The sequence below is a fragment of the Geotrypetes seraphini genome, chromosome 4, assembly GCF_902459505.1.
Source record: "Geotrypetes seraphini chromosome 4, aGeoSer1.1, whole genome shotgun sequence".
Classification (NCBI taxonomy): domain Eukaryota; kingdom Metazoa; phylum Chordata; class Amphibia; order Gymnophiona; family Dermophiidae; genus Geotrypetes; species Geotrypetes seraphini.
In genome coordinates, this window is record NC_047087.1 from 132,565,505 (window position 1) to 132,589,021 (window position 23,517).

Below are 23,517 nucleotides of genomic sequence, written 5' to 3' on the forward strand. Positions count from 1 at the left end.
ACGGTTGCGACGCCGGTCCTTCCGGCACCGCACCGACCCCGCAAATGCTCCGCTCCGATATCAGTGAGTGCCTCGTCATCGGCCTCCTCATCGCCGGAGCGTAGAGCGGCACCTATGGTACCGAAAAAGAAAAAAGCGGTACCGGTGCTTCCCCTGGACGACCGCATCGCGGCCATACTCCAGACCCAATTACAGGAGCAGCTGCAGCAACAACTCCAACAACTGTTGCCGGCACTGCTGGCCTCACACCTTCAGGTGCAGGACCGGTCCGAGCCTCGCACAATTCCATCGATGTCGACCCCCTCGGTACTGCTTAACACATCCATGCTGGTGCTCTCGGCTGAACCACACCGTTCCCAACCTGCGGTACAGGCCCGTTCTGATGCCGACCCTTCCCGGTACCAGGAACGGCACCGGTCTTCCTCTCCCGGTACCGCCTCGGTACGCTCCGGCAAGTCTCTCTCCAAGACCCGCCATGCCGAGCCCTCCACACCGATGACCCGCTGTGCACACCCCGACATCAGGGACCCTGACTTATGGGAAGAGTCCCCACACAGTACCAAGGAAGACGCTTCTTCGACGGACGAGGAACCCTCAACGATTGACACCGGTTCAAAGCCTGAACAGTCCTCTTTTACCAAGTTCCTCAGGGAGATGTCGGCTGCTCTTTCCATTCCTTTAGAGTCCGACTCTAAAAAGTCCCAGGCTTTCCTCGATGCCCTGGACTTTGAGCAACCTCCCAAGGAATTCCTTAAGTTACCCGTCCACGACATCCTACGGGAAACTTTTTATAAAAACTGGGAGAACCCCCCTCACTGTCCCCGGGGCCCCTCGCAAACTGGATAGCTTGTACCGGGTCATTCCAATCCCGGGGTTTGACAAGCCTCAATTGCCACATGAATCTCTCCTGGTGGAGTCCATCTTAAAGAAAACTCAGGGCTCCAGTGTCTATGCCTCCACCCCTCCTGGCAGAGAGGGCAAAACTATGGATAAATTTGGCAAGCGCCTTTTCCAGAATGCCATGCTGGCCAACAGGGCAAATAATTACACCTTTCACTTCTCCTTCTACATGAAGCATCTGGTGCAACAACTCTCCTCCTTACAAAAATATATTCCTGAACGTAAGGTCCCTCTTTTTCAACAACAAATTTCCAGTCTACTCCAACTTCGGAAATTCATGGTACACTCCATTTATGACTCATTTGAGCTTACCTCTAGAGCATCTGCCATGGCTGTTGCCATGCGGCGTCTGGCCTGGCTGAGAGTTTCTGACCTCGACATTAACCACCAAGACCGCCTGGCTAACGCACCTTGTCTTGGTGACGAACTCTTCGGGGAATCCCTGGACTCAACCACCCAGAAATTCTCAGCACACGAGACTAGGTGGGACACTCTGGTCAAACCCAAAAAGAAGACTCCGCCTGCTCGTCCCTACAGACAGCAGTCCTCCTACCAACGCAGGTTCTCGGCCAGACCTCTCAACCCGCCTCAGCAGCAGCCTCGCCGTCCCCGTCACCAGCACCAACCTCAGGCTCGTTCCCAGTCTCATCAGCCTGCCAAGCCTCTCCCTCCGTCAAAACCATCTCAACCCTTTTGACTCCTTTCTCCAGGGCATAGCCAGTCTCCCACCATCATTGCCTCTTCCTCAGCCTATCGGCGGACGTCTCCAACTCTTCCTCAGCCGTTGGGAGGTCATCACATCAGACCAGTGGGTCCTCAACATCATTCGCCACGGCTACTCTCTCAACTTCCAGACTCTTCCACCAGACAATCCTCCCATAGAGTCTGCTTCTCACTCCTCCCAATCCCTCCTCCTCCTGAGGGAGGTCCAATCCCTCCTTCTTCTCAATGCCATCGAAGAGGTACCCTCAGACCAAAGGGGTCAGGGATTCTACTCCCGCTACTTCCTGGTTCCCAAGAAGACAGGAGACCTCCGTCCCATCCTCGATCTCCGGAACCTCAACAAGTGCCTGGTCAAGGAAAAATTCAGAATGCTCTCCCTTGCCACGCTTTACCCTCTTCTCTCTCAACACGACTGGCTATGTTCCCTAGACCTCAGAGGCCTACACTCTCACATCCCAATCCATCCGACTTCACGTCGCTACCTATGGTTTCAGATACAGCACCATCACTATCAGTACAAAGTGCTACCCTTTGGCCTCGCATCATCACCCAGGGTGTTCACCAAGTGCCTTATTGTGGTGGCGACCTTCCTCAGGTCTCGCAACCTCCAGGTGTTCCCCTACTTGGACGATTGGTTGGTGAAAGCACCTACGTCTCCGCTTGTGCTACAAGCCACTCAACACACCATCTCTTTCCTCCATCTCCTGGGGTTCGAGATCAACTACCCCAAGTCGCACCTACTTCCCACACAGCGATTGGTGCAGTTCTTGACACCACTCTGATGAGGGCATTTCTCCCCTCCGACCGACAACGGACCCTGCTCCACCTCTGTCGTCAGGTGCTCCTTCATCATTCCATCCCAGCTCGGCAGATGATGGTCCTCCTGGGCCACATGGCCTCGACGGTCCATGTGCTTCCTCTGGCGCGACTCCACCTCAGGACACCTCAATGGACTCTAGCCAACCAATGGTCACAGACCACTGATCCTCTTTCTCATCCCATCTCTGTGACATCATCTCTTCAGCACTCTCTTCAATGGTGGTTGAACTCCTCCAATCTTTCCAAGGGTCTACTCTTTCATCTACCCCCTCACTCCATGATCATAACCACAGATGCCTCCCCCTATGCATGGGGAGCTCACCTGGGAGATCTTCGCACCCAGGGACTCTGGACCCATCAGGAGCGTCAACATCACATCAATTTCCTGGAACTCAGGGCCATGTTCTATGCCCTCAAGGCCTTCCAGCACCTTCTCTACCCTCAGGTTCTTCTCCTGTGCACAGACAACCAAGTCACCATGTACTACATAAACAAGCAAGGTGGCACCAGATCTCCCCTCCTCTGTCAGGAGGCCATCCGCATCTGGACCTGGGCCACGGCCCGCAGTCTCTTCCTCAAGGTTGTCTATATCCAGGGCGAACAGAATTCCCTGGCCGACAATCTCAGCCACATCCTTCAACCTCACGAGTGGTCTCTGGATCCTCCCACACTCCGCTCCATCTTTGCTCAGTGGGGCACTCCTCAGGTGGACCTCTTTGCAGCTCCTCACAACCATCAGCTGCCCCAGTTCTGCTCCAGACTATTCTCTCCTCATCGTCTGGCCCCGGATGCATTCCTTCTCAACTGGACGGATCGGTTCCTCTAGGCCTTTCCTCCACTGCCGCTGATGTTGCGGACGTTATTCAAACTCCGCAGGGACAAAGCCACCATGATTCTCATCGCCCCTCGGTGGCCTCGCCAACACTGGTTCTCCCTCCTGTTCCAGCTCAGCTCCAGGGAGCCCATTCCTCTTCCTGTGTTTCCTACGCTACTTACACAGCAGCATCAGTCTCTACTGCATCCCAATCTGTCCTCGCTCCACCTGACAGCTTGGTTTCTCTCGGGCTGACCTCTCCACACAATCTGTCTCAGCCTGTCCGTCGTATTTTGGATGCCTCCAGGAAACCGGCCACCCTCCAATGTTACCATCAGAAGTGGACCAGGTTCTCCTCTTGGTGTCTCCTACATCACCACGATCCCACCTCTTTGGCGGTGGAAACTGTACTGGACTATTTGCTCTCTCTGTCCGACGCTGGCCTCAAGTCTACCTCAATCAGAATCCACCTCAGTGCCATCACTGCGTTTCATGAGCCTATCCTCGGAAAACCTCTCACGGCTCACCCACTGGTTTCCCGGTTCATGAGAGGCCTCTTCAATGTCAAACCACCTCTGAAGCCTCCTCCAGTCGTCTGGGACCTGAATGTGGTTTTATCAGCCCTCATGAAACCTCCTTTTGAGCCTCTTGCCACAACTTCGCTCAAATTTCTTACATGGAAGGTGCTTTTCCTCATTGCCATCGCCTCTGCCAGGAGGATTAGTGAGCTGCATGCACTGGTTGCCGACCCACCTTTCACTGTTTTTCACCATGACAAGGTGGTTCTGCGTACCCATCCTAAATTCCTTCCCAAGGTGGTCTCGGAATTTCACCTCAACCAGTCCATTGTGTTGCCTGTCTTTTTCCCTAAGCCCCATTCTCATCCTGGGGAACAGGCATTGCACACGCTGGACTGTAAGCGTGCCCTTGCATACTACCTTGACCGTACCAGGGCTCACAGCTCGTCCCCTCAGCTTTTTTTGTCCTTCGACCCTAACCGTCTAGGTCGTCCTGTCGCTAAACGGACGCTTTCCAACTGGCTTGCTGCCTGCATTGCGTTCTGTTATGCTCGGGTCGGTCTCTCACTGGAAGGTGCTGTCACGGCCCACAGGGTCAGAGCTATGACTGCTTCTGTGGCTTTCCTCCGTTCCACGCCCATCGAGGAAATCTGCAAGGCTGCCACTTGGTCCTCAGTTCACACGTTCACTACTCACTACTGTCTGGATACCTTCTCCAGACGGGATGGACACTTCGGCCAATCTGTGTTACATAATTTATTTTCCTAATGGCCAACCATCCCTCCTCCCTCTCTGTTAGCTTGGAGGTCACCCATGCGTTAAGAATATGCTGCCTGCTTGTCCTGGGATAAAGCACAGTTACTTACCGTAACAGGTGTTATCCAGGGACAGCAGGCAGATATTCTTACGTCCCACCCACCTCCCCGGGTTGGCTTCTTAGCTGGCTTATCTTAACTGGGGACCACGCACTCCTCCGTCGGGCGGGAAGGCACTCGCGCATGCGCGGTGCGGCCAACTAGAACTTTCTAGTTAAAAGTGTCCGTACCGGGGCTCCGTCGGTGACGTCACCCATGCGTTAAGAATATCTGCCTGCTGTCCCTGGATAACACCTGTTACGGTAAGTAACTGTGCTGTTTGCCTGTTATATGTTTTACTGTGGGGATCCAAGGTCATGAAGCTTCTAAGCTTCCAGCTCAGGGGTGGGCAACTCTGATCCTCGAGGGCCGGAATCCAGTCGGGTTTTCAGGATTTCCCCAATGAATATGCATGAGATCTATTTGCATGCACTGAGTAGTGCTTTTGACTTAGTTGACCATGATATACTACTGGATTCCATTGGAATTTCAGGTAGGGTGTGGAATTGGTTTCAAGGGTTTAAAAAAAATAGGTGTTACCAGGTAGTCAGTGCTGGACAATACTCTACAAAATAGGTAAATGAAAGTGGAGTCCCTCAGGGTTCACCACTTTCTCCAACTTTATTTAATGTTTTCTTAGCACCTTTATGTTATTTATTACATAGTTTACAAGTAAAATTTTATGTTTACACAGATGACATTTCAGTACTCATCCCTTTAAACGAACTCACTTCAGAAGTGTTATATTATATAGCTTTTATTCATACACAAGTTGAAACTTGGACATCTACATTTAGATTGAAATTAAATCCGGGCAAATCAAAATTCTTTCTAGCTAGTCCTAATGAAAAAATTACTGAAACAACTTTACTTTTAAACGGTCAGGCTTATTTGATATCTCCAACAGTGAAAATTTTAGGGGTTATTTTAGATCGGTCCTTATCTTTTAAGGCCCATACAGATTCTCTGGTTAAGAGATGTTTTATTGTCCTCTGGAAGCTGCGTTCTATATTATCAAAAACTTCACTGGCTACCTTTTGAGGCTAGAGTGTTGTTTAAATTAGGATGCATTTGTTTTAAAGTTTTATTTGGCTTAGCACCGGCTTACCTTGTTTCTCATTTTAGTTTTTTTAAATTTCTAAGAAAAATATCCATAGATCTAGTTGGTTTCATTTTCCTTTAGCAAATGCATGTCATTACAAAAAAAATTTTGATAGGACCTTTGCATTCCAAGCAGGATTAATGAATTCATGTTTGAATCTTCTTGTTACTCCATTACTTACTTACTATCAATTTCAAAAAGATCTTAAAACCCACTTATTTAAACAATATAATATATATTATTGATTTTCATATTATCATGCAGTTATAATGTAGAGTCAAACCTCGGTTTACGAGTGTTTTGCAAGACGAGCAAAACATTTGTAAAATCTGCGACTCGTAAACCGAGCTTGACTCGCTATACGAGCATTTCCCAAAGTAAGGGTGTCCAACCTGCTGCCCCGTGTGGCCCACTCGAGGGCAATGCGTTTGTTCCCTCTGCTGCTCCGGGATGATTGCCTTCTTGCCGGCTCCCTCCTCCTTGTTATGGTGTTCGCTCGGGGCCGCGGCCGGCAGCTCCTACATGCCTCCTGCAGCTGGCCCGGTGATACTCCCTCTGACGTTGCAATGTCAGAGGGAGGGCTTCGGGGTTGGCCGCGGGGGGCATGTGGGAACCGCTGCCCGCGGCATTCTGGTCTTGTAGTTTTAGCTAGAATCCATAGATAATGTCGGTGAGGGAATTAACTCTACATTTTCCGTAGATCAAATGCCTCCATGTCTTCTAACGTCATAGGTGTGCGAGGGAGGGAAATAGATGTAAGCGCGCCTGCGCACGACCGGCCCTCTCTATCTCGCGCACTGTACACCGGCTGTCCTTTTGCGGTCTTGCAGGCAGTAATCGTTCATCGGCTTAAGGCAAGCGAGCGAAGAACTTGAAAAACAAGAAAGGCGGGGCGGTGTTGAAGGGCTGACGGAAATCCGAGAGGTACAGCTTCGGGGAAAGGCAAACGCGGAGACTAGACCGGGAACTGAAGTTTATCCTGGTAGGTGCTTGTCGCTGCGTCAGCTCAGCCGCTGCCTGTCAGTGTGTAACAGAGAGCATGAGGGAGCTCTTGCCAAAGCCGGCCATGGCACAAAACGAATGAAAAAGAAGTTAAAGCTGCAAGGCTCCAGTGAGGTTGGTTCAGCTGTGGAAAGAGCCCCAGTTCTGTTACGTTTATGTCGGTCACTGGCAGCAGTAGCAACGAATTGTCCAAGTCTCCGTTATATCTTATGGGGAACTTTGCTTTGATAAACGAGTATTTTGGTTTACGAGCATGCTTCTGGAACGAATTATGCTCGTAAACCAAGGTACCACTGTACTTTTTATCCATACTTATTTTAGCTTATATTGTGTTTTCCTTATTTATTAGTTTTAATGCTTGTATTAGTTACTTAGAATTTTATTATGTATGATATTATTATATTGTATGCAGTGTACCTATTGTGTAAACTGCTATGAACTGCTAGGCGGTATATAAAAATAAATTATTATTATGCATATTGGAGTTGTAAGAAGGAGGTGGGTACTCTGGACCATCTCTTGTTTTATTGCATGCTGGTTAAAACACTTTTGTTTTTTGAATCATGGGTTCCTGAGGAAGGGACGTTGTTCCCGAAACCAGGCTTGGTTGAACCTGGTTTTGTGATGTTCCATCTGTCTTGTTCCCGCTCCCTTGGACGTCGGATGAAGATTCACTGAAACTAAGTTGCTTTTTTGGGTTTTTTTGTGAGTTGGCTGGGGGCTTCCCTGAGTGATTGCAGTTCGTGATTTCATTATATTTCACCTGTGTTCATTGTGCAGTTTTTTTTGGTGATAGTGTTATATGATTTAAAACACACCCTGGTACCCCATGATGGTGTGTAGGTGGGGGCTTGTCAGCCTCTACCTTGCCGCATGAAGCGTTGGAGCTCGCTCCCGTCGCTGAACCTGCGCACTTAGGGTACCTATCACTAATATTTCTTTAATTTCTTTAACTCTTGTTAGTGTCGAGTAGCGGTGTTTTTTCAGTCCTGCAATCACCCACGGAACCCTTGATCATTTTTGCCTTGTTGTTGGGTTCAAACATTCTGGCAAGAAGTATGGAATAAAATACAATGTATATTGGAAATTCATATACCTTTCTCATATGGCACAGTGACTATATGCGTTTGGACAGTGACCCGACTGCCAGTCTTCAAACCAGAATTTCTGAGTTGATTCAACAAGGCCTGGAGAAAAAAAATATCTTACACCCTCTGAATGCAGATTTTTGCATATTACAAAGTACCAAGTGCCCAATACTATATACTCTCCTCAAAATACACAAATGATTGGACCATCCTCCGGGAAGATCATTGTGTCAGAGATGGAGTCTTTACTCAAACCTTTGTCAGATTTCATGGACTGGTTTTTTTTTTTTTTTACAGCCTTTTGTTAAGCAAACATTTTCCTAGAAGAGCGACGAAAATGATAAAAAGGTATGGAAAACCTTTCATACGCAGACAGGTTAGAAAGGCTGGGGCTCTTCTCCCTGGAAAAGCGGAGACTCAGAGGAGACGATAGAGATTTTCAAGATCATGAAAGGCATAGAGAAGGTAGAAAGGGACAGATTCTTCAGTCTATTGGGAACCACAAGAACAAGGGGGCACTCAGAGAAATTGAAAGGGGACAGGTTTAGAACCAATGCTAGGAAATTCTTTTTCACTCAGAGGGTGGTGGACACCTGGAATGCGCTTCTGAAGGTTGTGATAGGACAGAGTACACTACCGGGTTTCAAAGAAGGATTGGATAAATTCCCGAAGGATACGGAGACTGAGGCAGGGCCGCCATCAGAAATTTCTGGGCCCCTTACTGAGCAATCCTATTGAGCCCCCCCCCGCACCCCTTCCCCCCCCCACCCCCCCCCCCTTCTTCCATGGGCCGAATACACACATACTTTTCTCTGTCACCACACTCTTTGACCAAAAGATTTGTAAGCCTGCAACCACGTCAAGGTAGACTCTTTCAGCAGGGCCCTAACCTAACCTAATCTAAACTAATCTATACCTATCTATTCTAAACTAACATATGTCTAATACTGAACTAATAACAAACTAACAAACATCTGCATAATAAATAACTAATAAATAATAGTGCTAGTAGCTATAATTCACTTTTGAATGTAAAATCTCAGTTAAGGATTTCTTTTGACCTTTGTAGGCCAGAAGTAGATCACAATTGCACAATATTTTTTGTAACAAGTATTAAATGTGTTTTTATAAATACTGTAAGCTTAATAAATATATCAGAAAAAACTACACATCTGTATGATCCCATCCTCCTCAGCTTGCCTATAGCTTGCCTATAGCTGCATGTTAAAAATGTACGATATGTGCACCTTCCTTCCTTCCCATCCATCCTCCTCAGCCTGTCCTTACACATCCACAGCTGCATTATAATGATGATGTATATGTTATGATGATAAATAAGTGCATATGAGCACATCATTAACATGCAGCTATGGATGAATATAAAAAAGAAACAATATTCTGTACAATTGTCAATTTATAAATCAGCGTCTTCTCCCCACTCTCTCTTCCCCATTTCCCTTCAACGTCCTCAGCCCACTCTCTCTCCACTTTCCTTCAGCGCATGCACATAAAAACAAGCAAGTAATTTATATCATTTTCATTCTATTCATTCATAGAAATTAAAGTCTAAATAATGCCAGTCACAATACAAAACATGATTTTACAAAAATAATTCCCTGCACAGTCAAGCCTGCAAGGATTACTATATGTCTTTCAGCAGCTCCCCTCCCTCCCCCCCCCCCTTACCTTTGTGGCCAAGTCAAAATGATCTACCAACAATAAAATTTTAAAAACACAAAGCTCGCTGTACGCAGAGAAAATGTTAATTATCATTTATATTCCGCGGGTTTTCAAAGAGGTCAAGGCAGATGACTTTATACAATGTCACCTCAGTAACAACTATACAAAAATAGACAAATATTCCCCCTCCCTTTTTACTAAAACGCGATAGCGGTTTTTAGCTCAGGGAGCTGTGCTGAATGCCCCACGCTGCTCTCAACGCTTATAGGCTCCCTGCGCTAAAAAACGCTATTGCGGTTTAGTAAAAGGGGGCCATAGTGCAAAATATAGACATCATATATAAATTCTCAAAGCAGACACACTAAATTGAAAATAAAATCATTTTTCCTACCTTTGGTAATTTCATCGGTCTCTGGTTGCACTTTATTGTTCTGACTGTGCATCCAATATTTCTTCCCTTCTTTCAGCCTCCTGTATGCTTCTTCTCCTCCAGACCTCATTCCCTCCCCAAACTTTTTCTTTGTTTCACCCTGCCCCTTCTTTCTTTTTCTCTCTCTCCATACACCCTTTATTTCTGTATGTCTGTTTTTCTCTCTCTCTCTCCTTGCCCCCTTCTTTCTTTCTGTCTCCACACCCTCTTTCGTTCTGTATGTCTGTCTTTCTCTCTCTCTCCGTGCCCCATTTTTATTTGTTTCACCCTGCCCCCTTTCTTTCTTTCTGGCTTCCTGTCCCCCCTTTCTTTCTTTCTTTCTCCCTGCCCTCCCCTATGCCACCACCGCCACTGTGGAATAGGCTGCCACTGCCGCCATTGGGAACATGCCGGCACCGAGTTCGCCCTGCTTATCTTCCCCGAGGGACCGACCAACTCTCGCCACCTGACGTCAATTCTAACGTCGGAGAGGACGTTCTAGGCCAGCCAGGCAGCGATTGGCTGGCCCAGAACGTCCTCTTCGACGTCAGAATTGACACGAGTGGTGAGAGTTGGTCGGCCCCACAGGGAAAAGCAGGGAGAATTGGCGCCGACCTGTTCCTGATGGCGGCGGTGGCACCCAAGTGGCTAAAGAGCCGCAGTTTGCCGGCCTAGGGAGAACACTGGAGGGTGGCCAGCTGTGCACCCCCTTGGGACGTAAACCCGGGGCGGGGCAGACCGCCCCCCCCACCTTGGTATGCCACTATCTGTACCTCACTCCCTCCCTATGACCAAAAATTCTCCTTTCTTCTATTCCCCGTGTACATAACATCTCTCCCTCCCTTCCTCTCTCCCAAGTCCATGCCTTCTGTGTCCAAAAACCCATTCCCTCCCCCACCTCAGCATTTCTTTCCCTCCCTTCCTCTCTCCCAAGTCCATGCCTTCTGTGTCCAAAAACCCATTCCATCCCCCACCTCAGCATCTCTTTCCCTCCCTTCCTCTCTCCCAAGTCCATGCCTTCTGTGTCCAAAAACGCATTCCATCCCCCACCTCAGCATCTCTTTCCCTCCCTTCCTCTCTCTCAAGTCCATGCCTTCTGTGTCCAAAAACGCATTCCCTCCCCCATCTCAGCATCTCTTTCCCTCCCTTCCTCTCTCCCAAGTCCATGCCGTCTGTGTCCAAAAACCCATTCCCTCCCCCACCTCAGCATCTTTTCCCTCCCTTCCTCTCTCCCAAGTCCATGCCTTCTGTGTCCAAAAACCCATTCCCTCCCCCACCTCAGCATCTCTTTCCCTCCCTTCCTCTCTTCCCAAGTCCATGCCTTCTGTGTCCAAAAACCCATTCCCTCCCCCACCTCAGCATCTCTTTCCCTCCCTTCCTCTCTCCCAAGTCCATGCCTTCTGTGTCAAAAAACCCATTCCTTTCCTCTCTCCCAAGTCCATGCCTTCTGTGTCCAAAAACCCATTCCCTCCCCCACCTCAGCATCTCTTCCTCCCTTCCTCTCTCCCAAGTCCATGCCTTCTGTGTCCAAAAACCCATTCCCTCCCCCACCTCAGCATCTCTTTCCCTCCCTTCCTCTCTCCCAAGTCCATGCCTTCTGTATCCAAAAACCCATTCCCTCCCCCACCTCAGCATCTCTTTCCCTCCCTTCCTCTCTCCCAAGTCCATGCCTTCTGTGTCCAAAAACCCATTCCCTCCCCCACCTCAGCATCTCTTTCCCTCCCTTCCTCTCTCCCAAGTCCATGCCTTCTGTGTCCAAAAACCCATTCCCTCCCTCACCTCAGCATCTCTTTTCCTCCCTTCCTCTCTCCCAAGTCCATGCCTTCTGTGTCCAAAAACCCATTCCCTCCCCCACCTCAGCATCTCTCTCCCTCCCTTCCTCTCTCCCAAGTCCATGCCTTCTGTGTCCAAAAACCCATTCCCTCCCCCACCTCAGCATCTCTCTCCCTCCCTTCCTCTCTCCCAAGTCCATGCCTTCTGTGTCCAAAAACCCATTCCCTCCCCCACCTCAGCATCTCTCTCCCTCCCTTCCTCTCTCCCAAGTTCATGCCTTCTGTGTCCAAAAACCCATTCCCTCCCCCACCTCAGCATCTCTCTCCCTCCCTTCCTCTCTCCCAAGTCCATGCCTTCTGTGTCCAAACACCCATTCCCTCCCCCACCTCAGCATCTCTCTCTCTCTCCCTTCCTCTCTCCCAAGTCCATGCCTTCTGTGTCCAAAAACCCATTCCCTCCCCCACCTCAGCATCTCTTTCCCTCCCTTCCTCTCTCCCAAGTTCATGCCTTGTGTCCAAAACGTACTCCCTCCCCCCTTTTGTGTTCCGCGTTTGCCTCCCAGCCCTTCTTTGCAACTTTCTCAGCAAAACGGAGCTCGAGCCGAGAGGCTTCTCTCCTGTTTCCTGTCTGCCCTGCCGCGCACATATAGCCGACCGGAAGTATTCTCCGACGTCAGCGCTGACGTCGGAGGGCAGGCTTTGCTTAAGCCCTCCCTCCGACGTCAGTGCTGACATCGGGGAACACTTCCGATCGGCTATATGTGAGCGGCAGGGCAGGTAGGAACAGAAGACGAGCCTCGCGGCTCGAGATGTATTGAACTCCACGGGTCCCCCGTCCAGCTCTCTCCTGTGCTCCTGGGGCAGACCTTCCCCCCCCAGGTACGCCACTGGGACCGGCACCGGTCCGCGGACCGGTGGTTGAAGAACTGTGGCCTAGGACCCTGGGGGAGCCCGGGCCCCCTGTCAGCTCCTGGCCCCTGAATGCAGGACTGGTAGAACTGCCCTGATGGCGGCCCTGGACTGAGGGATATAGATAGAGGTAGAGATGGTTATGAAAGGGTATAGATAGAAGGACAAGGGGGATTAAAAGATTTAGACAAGGATCACCTTACAGGTCATGGACCTGATGGGCTGTTGCGGGAGCGGACTGCTGGGCGCGATGGACCTCTGGTCTGACCCAGCGTAGGCAACTTCTTATGTTCTATGTTAAGGTTACTATGGATTTTCTGTGCAAGATTACCAACATTTCATTCACTGATCTCTCTGAGGTTTGGATGGTTCCACTAGACGTTTACTCTCTCTATACTGTCATTCTTCAGGATGAGGCTCTGACAGTGATTTCTAAATTTTTGAACTAACATCCCTCTCCTACCCGAATACCCACTGATTTTCTGGTTGACTTAGCCAGACTTGCAATGTGTGAGAACTTTTTCATGTATGATGGACAATATTATAAACAAACTTCTGGCGTTGTCATGGGGGCCACTATGGCTCAGTCCGTAGTGAATCTTTTTATGTCATACTTTGAAGATCATTGGCTTCATCAGCTCCCTCAGTTTCATTTAGTTTTGAAATGGATGCGGTACATTGATATCATGTTTCTTTGCTTTCTTTTGTTGACTGGATTAACAACTGCCACCCCAAGATAAAATTCTCTGTTCAATGCAGTACCACACACATCACATTTTTAGATGTGGAAATTAAGAGGGATCAAAATATTCTTTCTACGTCTGTTCATCGCAAGCCAACTGACAGAAACACTACATTACACTATGAAAGTTTTCACCCCCCTCACCTTAAACAGAGTTTGCCTTTCTCTCAGTTCCTCCGGTACAGGAGAATCTGTTCTTCATGGGATGAATTCATTGTACAGTCTAAGATACTGTCTAAACGTTTTTTGGACAGGGGATATCCCAAATCAGTCATATGTAAAGCATATAAACGAGCATTGTATGCTAATTTGGATTATCTGCTTTTGGATTCACCCACAAGGTTGAGCACAATACCATCACATATGTACTTAGTTATACTACCAAGGTGTATCAAATAAGAAGTATTCAGAAGCATTGGTCTCGGCACACACTCAGGTTTGCTTACAAGAGAACTCAGAACCTGAAACAGATTCTCAGTCCGGCAGTTCCTCATTCTAATGTAAGAGACTCAGGATCACATGGTCATTGTGGGAGATGCAGCAATTGTGATATCATGCTTAGCTGCAGTGAGTTCGTCAATCCTGGTGATGGGAGATGCTACCAACTTAAGGTTCATATCTCTTGTGAATCTGATCATATGATCTACTATATTGTTTGCCCCTGCAGACTCATTTATGTGGAACAAACTTCATGTCCTCTGATACTATGCTTAAATGAACATAGAAGTGCTTTAAAGAGAGGACTAGCTTCGGCTCCTATGGTTCAACATTGTGATAGTTACAAGCATGATATTTTTCAACTACACTGTCTGGTACTTGATCAGATTTCCATTCATCTGAGGGGTGGCAATAGAAGACTTCAACTCCAATGTAGGGAGCAATTTTTGATTTTTCAGCTCCAGGCTGTGCAACCCTGTAGATTAAATACAAGCATCGATTGGTTCTATTTTTATTGAATCCCGTCAGTATTTCTTCAGTTAATTATGTCATTATTTTAGTTTTATCTTGTCTGCAGCATTTCTCTAGTATGCTCTCTTTTGTGTATCAGCTGTTTTTAGCTCATGTGATTTCAGCCATTCTGTTTTGTGAATGAGCAGACATGGTCTGCCCAGATTGGCTGGTTCGCATTCAGCTGACCTGTCGCGTTATTTTTCTCCTGACAGGGCTGGAGGTGGTTATAATCCCCACAACAGTGCTTTGGAAGTTGTGGTTGAAAGCAGCAGTTAGGATCTGCGTACTGTAAATAGTTGAATGAGCTTTTGTTCTTTTTCAACTTTCAGCAGGTGAGCATTTTCATTTCCCTTTTGGGTTTGTGTTTTGTGTTATAGAATAGCCTGGATTTTGCGCTAAGGCCCTGAAGCGTGGTTACTGGCCATGAAACGATCGTTGTCCTGGCCTGTTTGTGTTCAGTGGTTTTTACCATTAATCATTCTCGGCTATTTTTTTTTTTTTTTTTGCTCCCACCTGCTAACTTTAAACTTCTGTGAAAGTTTTTTGCCTATGATGCTTGGGTGGAAGAATGTGGGTACACCTCTCCGTTTGTCTGAAGCTTTTCTTTCGCTTAAGTAATAAGGTAGCTTTCTTGGCTTGTGTGGTGTTTTTGTTTTGTAGTGATATTTTTGAATTTTTTTATTATGCTTCCCTCCATTCCTCCCTGTTTTTTGTGGTTTCAGTGATATGTGGAACACGCACTACTTCAGCAACATTGACGGTAAATAAAAATAAGCTGGTCTTGATATTGTCTGGACTAGCATTACAATTAATAGTTAAAAACTGGAAAGACTTCACTCTTTTGAACTTTCACTTTTGGTGGGAAACAGTATGTCTCTTTTATCGCTATGAAGTTAACTTTGCTGAAAGATCTGGGAATATGGCCTCATTTATGGATGTGTGGGATCCTTTAGAGGGTTTTGTTAGGCAGTGTGTGTGATTCTATGAATGACCTGCCAGACAAATGGGTGGGTGGTAGAGTGGGGTTTGGGTAAGGGAGGGATGGGTGGATATGTTTTTGTTAAGATTTTCTTAATGTACATATACATATGTAATGATCCATTTGTGAATTGTATTATTCTGTAAGATGTTACAATTCAATTTAAAAAGAAAAAAAAGAAATGGGAGGATGTTTACCTATGTAAGCAGAAGAAATTTCCACCTGTTCCATCTGGGAATCAAAATCTTAGAGGCCAGTCTCCCTCTTTGATTCGGATCTGTTAGGACAAAAAGATGGTCTGAAAGTCTGAAGTCATTTGTCGCCTCGAGTAATGAAGGAGAACCCTTATGACATCTAATGCGCTAATATTTTATCATGCTTTTTTTATGCCTGTAGCCTGAAATACTGGCAGTCAGACTTCCTGATTCATATGAAATGCCAACACTGCCTTTGGAAGGAAGGAAGGAGGGAACTGTATATAAGAACACTCCATGTCTGTGATTCTGAGGAATGGCTCCCTGCAATACAAAGCCTGGAGTTCCCAGATCTTTCGTGCTGAAACTATGGCTACCAGAAAAACTGTCTTTATAGTAAGATCTAACAGCGTAGCCTCCTGTAAGGGCTCTTACGGGGCCTTACTTAGGGCCATCAACATGAGGTTAAGGCTTCAAGAAGGATAAGTTTGATGCACAGGCGGACGCAACCGCATTGCTCCCTTCAAAAACTTGGAACTATTCGGATGAGAGGTCCAGGGACCTTTCTCCAAATGAACTTGAAAACATGAGAGACTGGCCACCTGGACCTTTAATGAACTGTCAAGCCCTTCTCCAGACCTTCCTGAAGGAATGAAAGGATCGCTGCTATCTGTTGCTCTGAACACCAGTGTTGAAATACTTTCCAGGCTTTCACATAAGCCACAATTGTTGCTGGTTTCTTGGAGTGAAGAAGTGTGGCTATGACCACCTCTGAGTAGCCCTTTTTGTACTAAGTCCTATTGAGAATCAGATCCATTCTGCAGTCCTTAGCATCCTTCAGGACTACACTGCCTTTGCTGTGGAGCAAAGTACACTTTGTAACCTTGCAACCAAGGAATCCACCTTAGGTGATATAACCAGTTGCTGGAAGTTGAGAGCCATGGAATATAGCTTAGACACTGCCCTAGCCCCTCACCAGGACCTCTCTGGCATTTCCCAATGCTCAGCATCATAGTCATCTCAGGATGCGAATGAAAAAAATGTGGATTAGGTCTTAGAGCTGCTCAGCAGTGAGTGCTGTGTTGAGGCAGTTTGCAGAACCTCTAAATCTAGTTCCTGCAGAGATACTGCAATGATCTCCAGATCCCCAATAGTCCCAGTCCTTCTCTGACTGGACCTCAGGCTCCCGTCACCCCTTTTCTTGTGATTGAATCAGATTCTGCAGAGAGAAACCCTCCTGCATCCTAACCGGCATAGCCTCCTCTGGTCCTGGGGACAGTTAATATATTTTACATAGGCCTCATACATGAGGACCATAAAATCAGTCAAAAACCTGACTTGAGTCCCCAGATGACCACTTTAGGATTCCCTCAGGGGTCCTCCCTGTAATAATAATAATAATAACTTTATTTTTCTATACCGCCATAGTCAAGTCGACTTCTAGGCGGTTCATATTAAGAGAAGGCTGGACATTCAGCGAATTACAAATGCATGAGGGGGAAGATTACAGGAGAAAAGGGTTGTAGGGGAGGGAAAGTAAGGGGGGGGGAGTAGGAATTGCCTGAAGAATTGCTTAGGGGTTTGAAGGGGAAAAAACGTAGAGCGCACGGAATGGTCTGTTTAGGTGATGAATTTGTCAAACAGAGTGGTTTTGATAGATTTTCAGGATGCATGGTAGGTTTGTTAGGTAATAGCGTTGTCTGTGTACTTTCGCTTCACTGGCGGTGCTGAATTGCCAGTAGAGAGCTCTAAGAAGGATTTATATTCCACTTCTTGAGCTTTCTGTGCTTCTGAGCCTCTCGAGGGTCCTGGGGGAAGCTAAGCTCAGTGCTTCCGCCTCCTCTCGTGTGCTAAGGCACGTGGCGCATCATACAGTAGTTAAACCACTTGTAGAGTCCATCCTGACTGATTCTAGACCCAACTGAGGTGTTTTGAGGCAGGGAGAGGCTTTTAAAATAAAATTGGAAAATCCAAGATTTTAGGGGAGGGGGACCTTCAAGGAAGGCCCAAAAACTCTTCAAAACTCCCAATTCAACTCCACCCCAATATCTCTCATAGACAGTAATAGATTGTACTTACTGTGCTGCCATGTGCTGTGCCTGCATCAGCTCTTATTGTAGCTGGAGAGAGAAAAAGCTTTTTTGCTTCAGACAGGCAAGAGTATATCCAGGGGCTTATCTCTTTGGGCTACTTTTTACACAGGCTGAAGCAGCCTGAAACCCTGAAATCTGTTCAGGAAAGACAGGGCTGGAAGAAAGTGAAAGAGTGTGGAATTTTATGTTAAAGATAATATTAAAGCAACAGAATTGCAGGACTTATGGGATAAGGAAGAGGCACTATGGACCAATCTGAAAAGAAAGAATGGAAAATATATTAACCCTGGTGTGATATTCAGGTCTCCTCAGGCAGAAGAAATGGACAGAAATTTAATTGAAGACATTCAAATTTAGCTGTGAAAGGGGAAATACTACTAAAAGATAATTTTAATATGCCAGTTGTTGATTGGGGTATCCTTTTTCATTCAAGTTAAATTGTCTTTTCTGTAATGTTTCTGGGCAATAGACCATAGAAGTTTGCCCGATACTGTGTTTGGGTTCCCACAGCTGGAGTTGCCATTGAAGCTCACCCCAGCCTATCCTAACCAACTTGTCACTGGAGCTTCCATCAAAGCCCTCCCCAGCTCATCCTAAACCAAATCACCATATATGAGACACAGGCCGTGCAGGATTGCCCAGTACCGGCCTTAGTTTATTTGATACCATTCATTTTCTAATTAGAGATCCTCTGTGTTCATCCCGTGCTTTTTTGAATTCAATCACTATTTTCATCTCCACCACCTTCCTTCATCGGGAGGACATTCCAGGCATCTGTCACCCTTTCTGTTTAAAAGAGTTTCCTAACACTACTCCTAAATCTGCTACCCTGCAACCTCAAATCATGCCCTCTAGTTGTACCATTTTCCTTTCTCTGGAAAAGATTTGTTTCTATATTAATATCTTTCAAGTATTTAAATATCTGTATCGTATCTCCCTTGTCTCTCTCCTCTCCTCCAGAGTATACATATTCAGGTTTTCCAATCTCTTCTTGTACGTCTTTTTGGCGCAAACCCCCTACTGTTTTTGAGCTTTTCTCCGAACTTCTTCATCTTTTTGCTTCCTTAGCCAGCTATGGCCTTTAAAACTGAACACAGTACTCCAGGTGGCGCCTCACCAATGACCTGTTCAGGGGTATCAACACCTCCTTTCTTTTGCTGGTTATGCCTCTTTCTATATAGCCCAGCATCCTCTGGCTGCAGCCACTGCCTTGTCACATTGTTTTGTTGCCTTTAAATCCTCAGACACTATAATCCCAAGGTCCCTTTCCCTGTCTCTGTATATCAGCCTCACCACTCGGCATATACAGTTCCCTCGGAGTTCTACCAAATGTACCACTCTGCACTTCTTCGCATTGAATTTTGGTTGGCAAATATTAGACTGTTCTTCTAACTTTTGCAGATCCTTTTTCATGTTTTCCACTTTTACAAATCTTGGTATCCTCCACAAAATAGCAAACCTTACCCTCTAACCCTTCAGCAATGTTGCTCACAAATATATTGATATAGAATCCTCCAAATGCAAGTCTAACAAAGACAATCCAATACAAATAGTGTAGGTAATTGTTGGGTTTTGCTTCTCCAACTTTATACAATTTGTTTATTCAGCACTAGAGTTCTCTAACCTGGGTGGAAAAAAAGACTTCAAGTGCTCATGGGCGCTGGACATTAGATTAGTCTTGTTCAGTCACCCAGTAGGGAGCTATCACTAGTCTGAAAAAAAAAACAACAACCTGGTTTTGCTGAGTAAAATCTACTGTTTTAATTGTTTTAATTTAGGCACTTTCATATATCTAAAACGATTTCTGTATGATATATGAAATAAATGCTTAGCTTGACAGAAGACTGAAAATCCTCAACTGAAAAGTATTGAACAAATCTGTAAGAGGACCCGCCAGAGCCCCTCTGAGCTCCTTCAATATCCTGGGATGGATGCCATCTGGTACATGGCTTTGTCCACTTTCATTTTTTCAAGTTGTTCATAAACACTTTCTTGTGAAAACAGTGCAGTATCCACTCCATTCTCACATGTAATTGTCAGCCAATCACAGTCCTTCTCCAGGGTTTTCTTCTGTGAACACAGAGTAGCAGGTTAGCTTTTTCCTCATCAGTCTTCATATAGCAGTTTGTAGTTTCTCACAATTCCATTTCTTATCTTTCACCTTTCACTAATATACCTGAAAAAAATTTTGTCACCCTTTTTTACATTTCTAGCCATTTGCTCTTCTGCATGTGCTTTCACAAGACGTATCTCTCTTGGCTTCTTTCAATTTCATCTGGTATTCTTTCTGTGCTCCTCTTCTTGAGGTTTTTTTTTTCCTATTTTACAAATGCCAACTTTTTTGCCTCTATTTTCTCCATCACTTCTTTGGAAAACTATATTGGTTTCCTTTTTCTCTTGCTTTTGTTTATTTTCCTTACATAAAGATCAGTGGCCAATTTTATTATTCCTTTCATCTTGGACCCTTGCTTTTCCACTTCCCTTATATCCTCCCATTCTATCAGCTCTTTCTTCAGATACTCCCTCATTTTACTAAAGTCTGCATGTTTGAAATCCAGGACTTTGAGTTTTGTATGCCCACCTTCCACTTTAGCTGAACCAAACTATAGTGGAACCTTGGTTTACGAGCATAATTCGTTCCAGAAGCATACTCGTAAACCAATTTCCTCGTATATCAAAGCGAGTTTCCCCATAGAAAGTAAGGGAAACTCGCTTGATTCATTCCACCTCCCATCCCCCCCTGGCCACCGGCGCTGCTCTACACCATCCCACCACATCCCCAAAAGACCCCCCACCCCCGAAGCCACCGATGCGCTTCTACATCTCCCCCCCCCCCCCCCCCGTGAACCAGCATCGCCCCCCCTAACAAACGCCTGCCCCCCTCCCGGCATGAACTGGCATCCCCCGCCCAAACTGCAAGCTTTACCCCCCAATGTAGCACCGGCATGCAGCACTAAGCCACAGGAGGTGCCGGTGCCTGAAGATCATGCCTCTCCACCGACTGGGCCTTGAGCATCTGCGCATGCTCAAGGTCTTCTGGCTCTCGTTCTCTCCAAGGGTAGTTTTGAAAAGAAAGGGAGAGATGTTGGACCCTGGGGTGGTGGAGAAGGAGGGAGAGATGCTAAATGAAAGGGTAGTTGAGAAAAGGTGGATCTGTGGATGGAGACGAAAAAAAGGAAAGATGCCAGACCTCCGGGGGAGGGAAAGGAAACGGAAGGGGAGGACAGAGGTGGCAGATGGATGGTTAGCATGAAGAAAGAAGGAGATCCTGTCAAGCAAGTTATCGGAAGACAACCAGAACCTGGGACCAACAAGATTTGAATAATGACCAGACAACAAAAGGTAGAAAAAATCATTTTATTTTCTGTTTTGTGATTACAATATGTCAGATTTGAAACATGTATCCTGCCAGAGCTGGTGTTAGACCGCAAATGTGAGCTAGGATTTAACAGAGAGAGGAAAAGGCTTTGTTGTTTATTTACACCACAGCGCCAGTGTGGTTAGGAGAAGGCAAAAGGGGTGAAGAGGTTATAAAATAAACCCACCAGGATGTTAAAAAAAAAAAACAAACCCACCCAATTGGGCAGGAAAATCGAATCGAAAAATCGAGTCAATAGGCTGAATTGAATCAAAATTTTTTTTTCCTGAATCGGGCAGCACTAGTAGACAGTACTTCTGAAAAAGCTTACAAAAGGCTTTAACCCCTCCTCCAGCTCCCGAAAAGCTTTCTGCACTCCAAGTGGGGTATTGTTGGCCTGGTCATTTGTTTCCAGGGGGATAATATCATCAATTATAGAATCCTTTGTTTCTTCTTTAATTATAGTCAGTATTTTCTGGGTACTCTTTTGCAGGGTTGTCTAAAAGTAGGGAGATTCTGGATGCTCCACAGGATTCTTGATGTCAGATCAAAAGCGCGCCGGGACAAAGGCGCGAGCAGACAACTGAGAGCAGCGCAGAGGTGCGCGCCAAAGAAAAAGACTGTTTTTAGGGGCTACGACGGGGGGTGTGGGGGGAACCCCCCCACTTTACTTAATACAGATCGCGCTGCGTTGTGGGGATGTTTGGGGGGTTGCAACCCCCCACATTTTACTGAAAACTTAACTTTTTCCCTGTTTTTAGGGAAAAAGTTACGTTTTCACTAAAATATGGGGGGTTACAACCCCCCACAACGCCGCCGCGATATGTATTAAGTAAAGTGGGGGGGGCTCCCCAACAAAACCCCCCGTCGCAGCCCCTAAAAACAGTCTTTTTCTTCGGCGCGCGCCTCCGTCTTGCGCTCAGTTGTCTTCCGCGTTACTGTCTATGAACCGGATTCTTAGCTTTGACATAGATATACTGAATAACAGAAGACAGCACCAGCCCCCTGTAAGAAGAGTGATGTTAGCTCTGAGCTGTTTTTAGGCTTTCTCTGTTTGCTGGCAGAGGAAATAACCTATTTGTCTCAACTGACTGGTCTGGCAGAACTCAAGGAAATAAAATTAAGTTTAAATTTCACCTTTCATCTTCTTATAGCATAGGACTTGAAAGCTTCAAATATAACATGCTACCAGAGAAGATAGAAAATATTGTAATCTGTGCCTCCTAAAATTAGGAGGGTCATGGGTAGAAACTACTGTGTTGCAAAATCTCATGGTTTTAATTCTCTATAATAAAACCCTAAGTGCACATGCACACTTAGGGTTTTGTAATTCCTGTGGCGTGCTGTGTCCTTCCCTGGCCATATTCCATTTTGGAACATGGAGGCAGGGAACACGCCGGCGACTCCCCTCTCCCGCCCTCACTCACCAACCGCTGCCGCCCTGCTGATCCTCTTCAAAGCAGCCTGTTGAGGTTCGCCGGCTGGCTGTAGCGATCGTGTCAGATGCTACCGATGTGGAGAGCGGCATGCGAGGTTCGCTACAGCCGGTCGGCGAACCTCAGCAGGCTGCTTTGTTGAAGAGGAGCAGCAGCGGCGGCTGCAGCGGTTTGTGTCGGTGGGCCAAAGACACCAGGAACCATGGATGGAGGGAGGGTAAGAACGGGAGGGGGGAAACAGAAGGGGGCCACGGAGCAGGCAGGCATGGCACAACAGGGAAAGAGGGAAAGGGGGCTGCTTTGGGGAGAGGGGTGTGCTGGGGGCAGACAGCAATCATTGGAGGGGAACAGAAGGGGGCCACGGAGCAGGCAGGCATGGCACAACAGGGGGAGAGGGAAAGGAGGCTGCTTTGAGGGGAGGGGTGTGCTGGGGGCAGACAGCAATCATGCTTTGCTTTAGGAGGGAGGGGGGAACAGAAGGGGGCCACGGAGCAGGCAGGCATTGCACAACAGAGGGCAGGGGGAGAGGGAAAGGGGGCTGCTTTGAGTGGAGGGGTGTGCTGGGGCCAGACAGCGATCATGCTTTGGGAGGGGAGGGGAAACAGAAGGGTCCACGGAGAGACAGACAGACAGGAGGCCAGGGAGAGACACAGACATAATAACGGGCTTAAACACTAGTGTTAAAAAAATAGCAAGCTCCAGTTGCTCCTGTTACCAAGTTTTGTCTGGAAAATAGATACTTACAAATATGTATCATTTTTATATAGTATCTGGAAGACCAAGCTTCACTGGGGAAGTGGGCTTTGTGATTATGATGGGGTGGTTGTTGAGGGGGCCAGGGAGAGACACAGACATAATAACGGGCTTAAACACTAATGTTAAAAAAATAGCAAGCTCCAGTTGTTCCTGTTACCAAGTTTTGTCAGGAAAATAGATACTTACAAATATGTATCATTTTTATATAGTATCTGGAAGACCAAGCTTCACTGGGGAAGTGGGCTGTGTGATTATGATGGGGTGGTTGTTTGGGTTACGATACATCAACCTTTAGTCCTGTTTTCTTTGTAGCCTATTGGCTGACTAATATTCCTTAGGAATGTCTGACCAATGGACTGCAGGGGAGGGAGTGGCAAAAACAGTAGCTATAGAGACAGGGCCTTAGCAGTTTTGAGTC

At 46.7% G+C, this 23,517-nt stretch overlaps 1 protein-coding gene across 5 annotated transcripts in view; it reads left to right on the forward strand.

Annotated features, from left to right (window-relative positions):
- Nucleotides 1–23,517, forward strand: part of LOC117359480 (zinc finger protein 510-like) — a 141,936-nt gene that overhangs the window by 35,460 nt on the left and 82,959 nt on the right. Inside the window, exon 1 of one of the 5 annotated variants that reach the window (XM_033942343.1) lies at nt 14,497–14,615. The exons of the other annotated variants lie outside the window; for them this stretch is intronic. The gene's annotated coding sequence lies outside the window, so the exon portion shown is untranslated. Of the gene's footprint in view, nt 1–14,496; nt 14,616–23,517 lie in introns of those variants that run through there. 5 annotated transcript variants of the gene reach the window in all.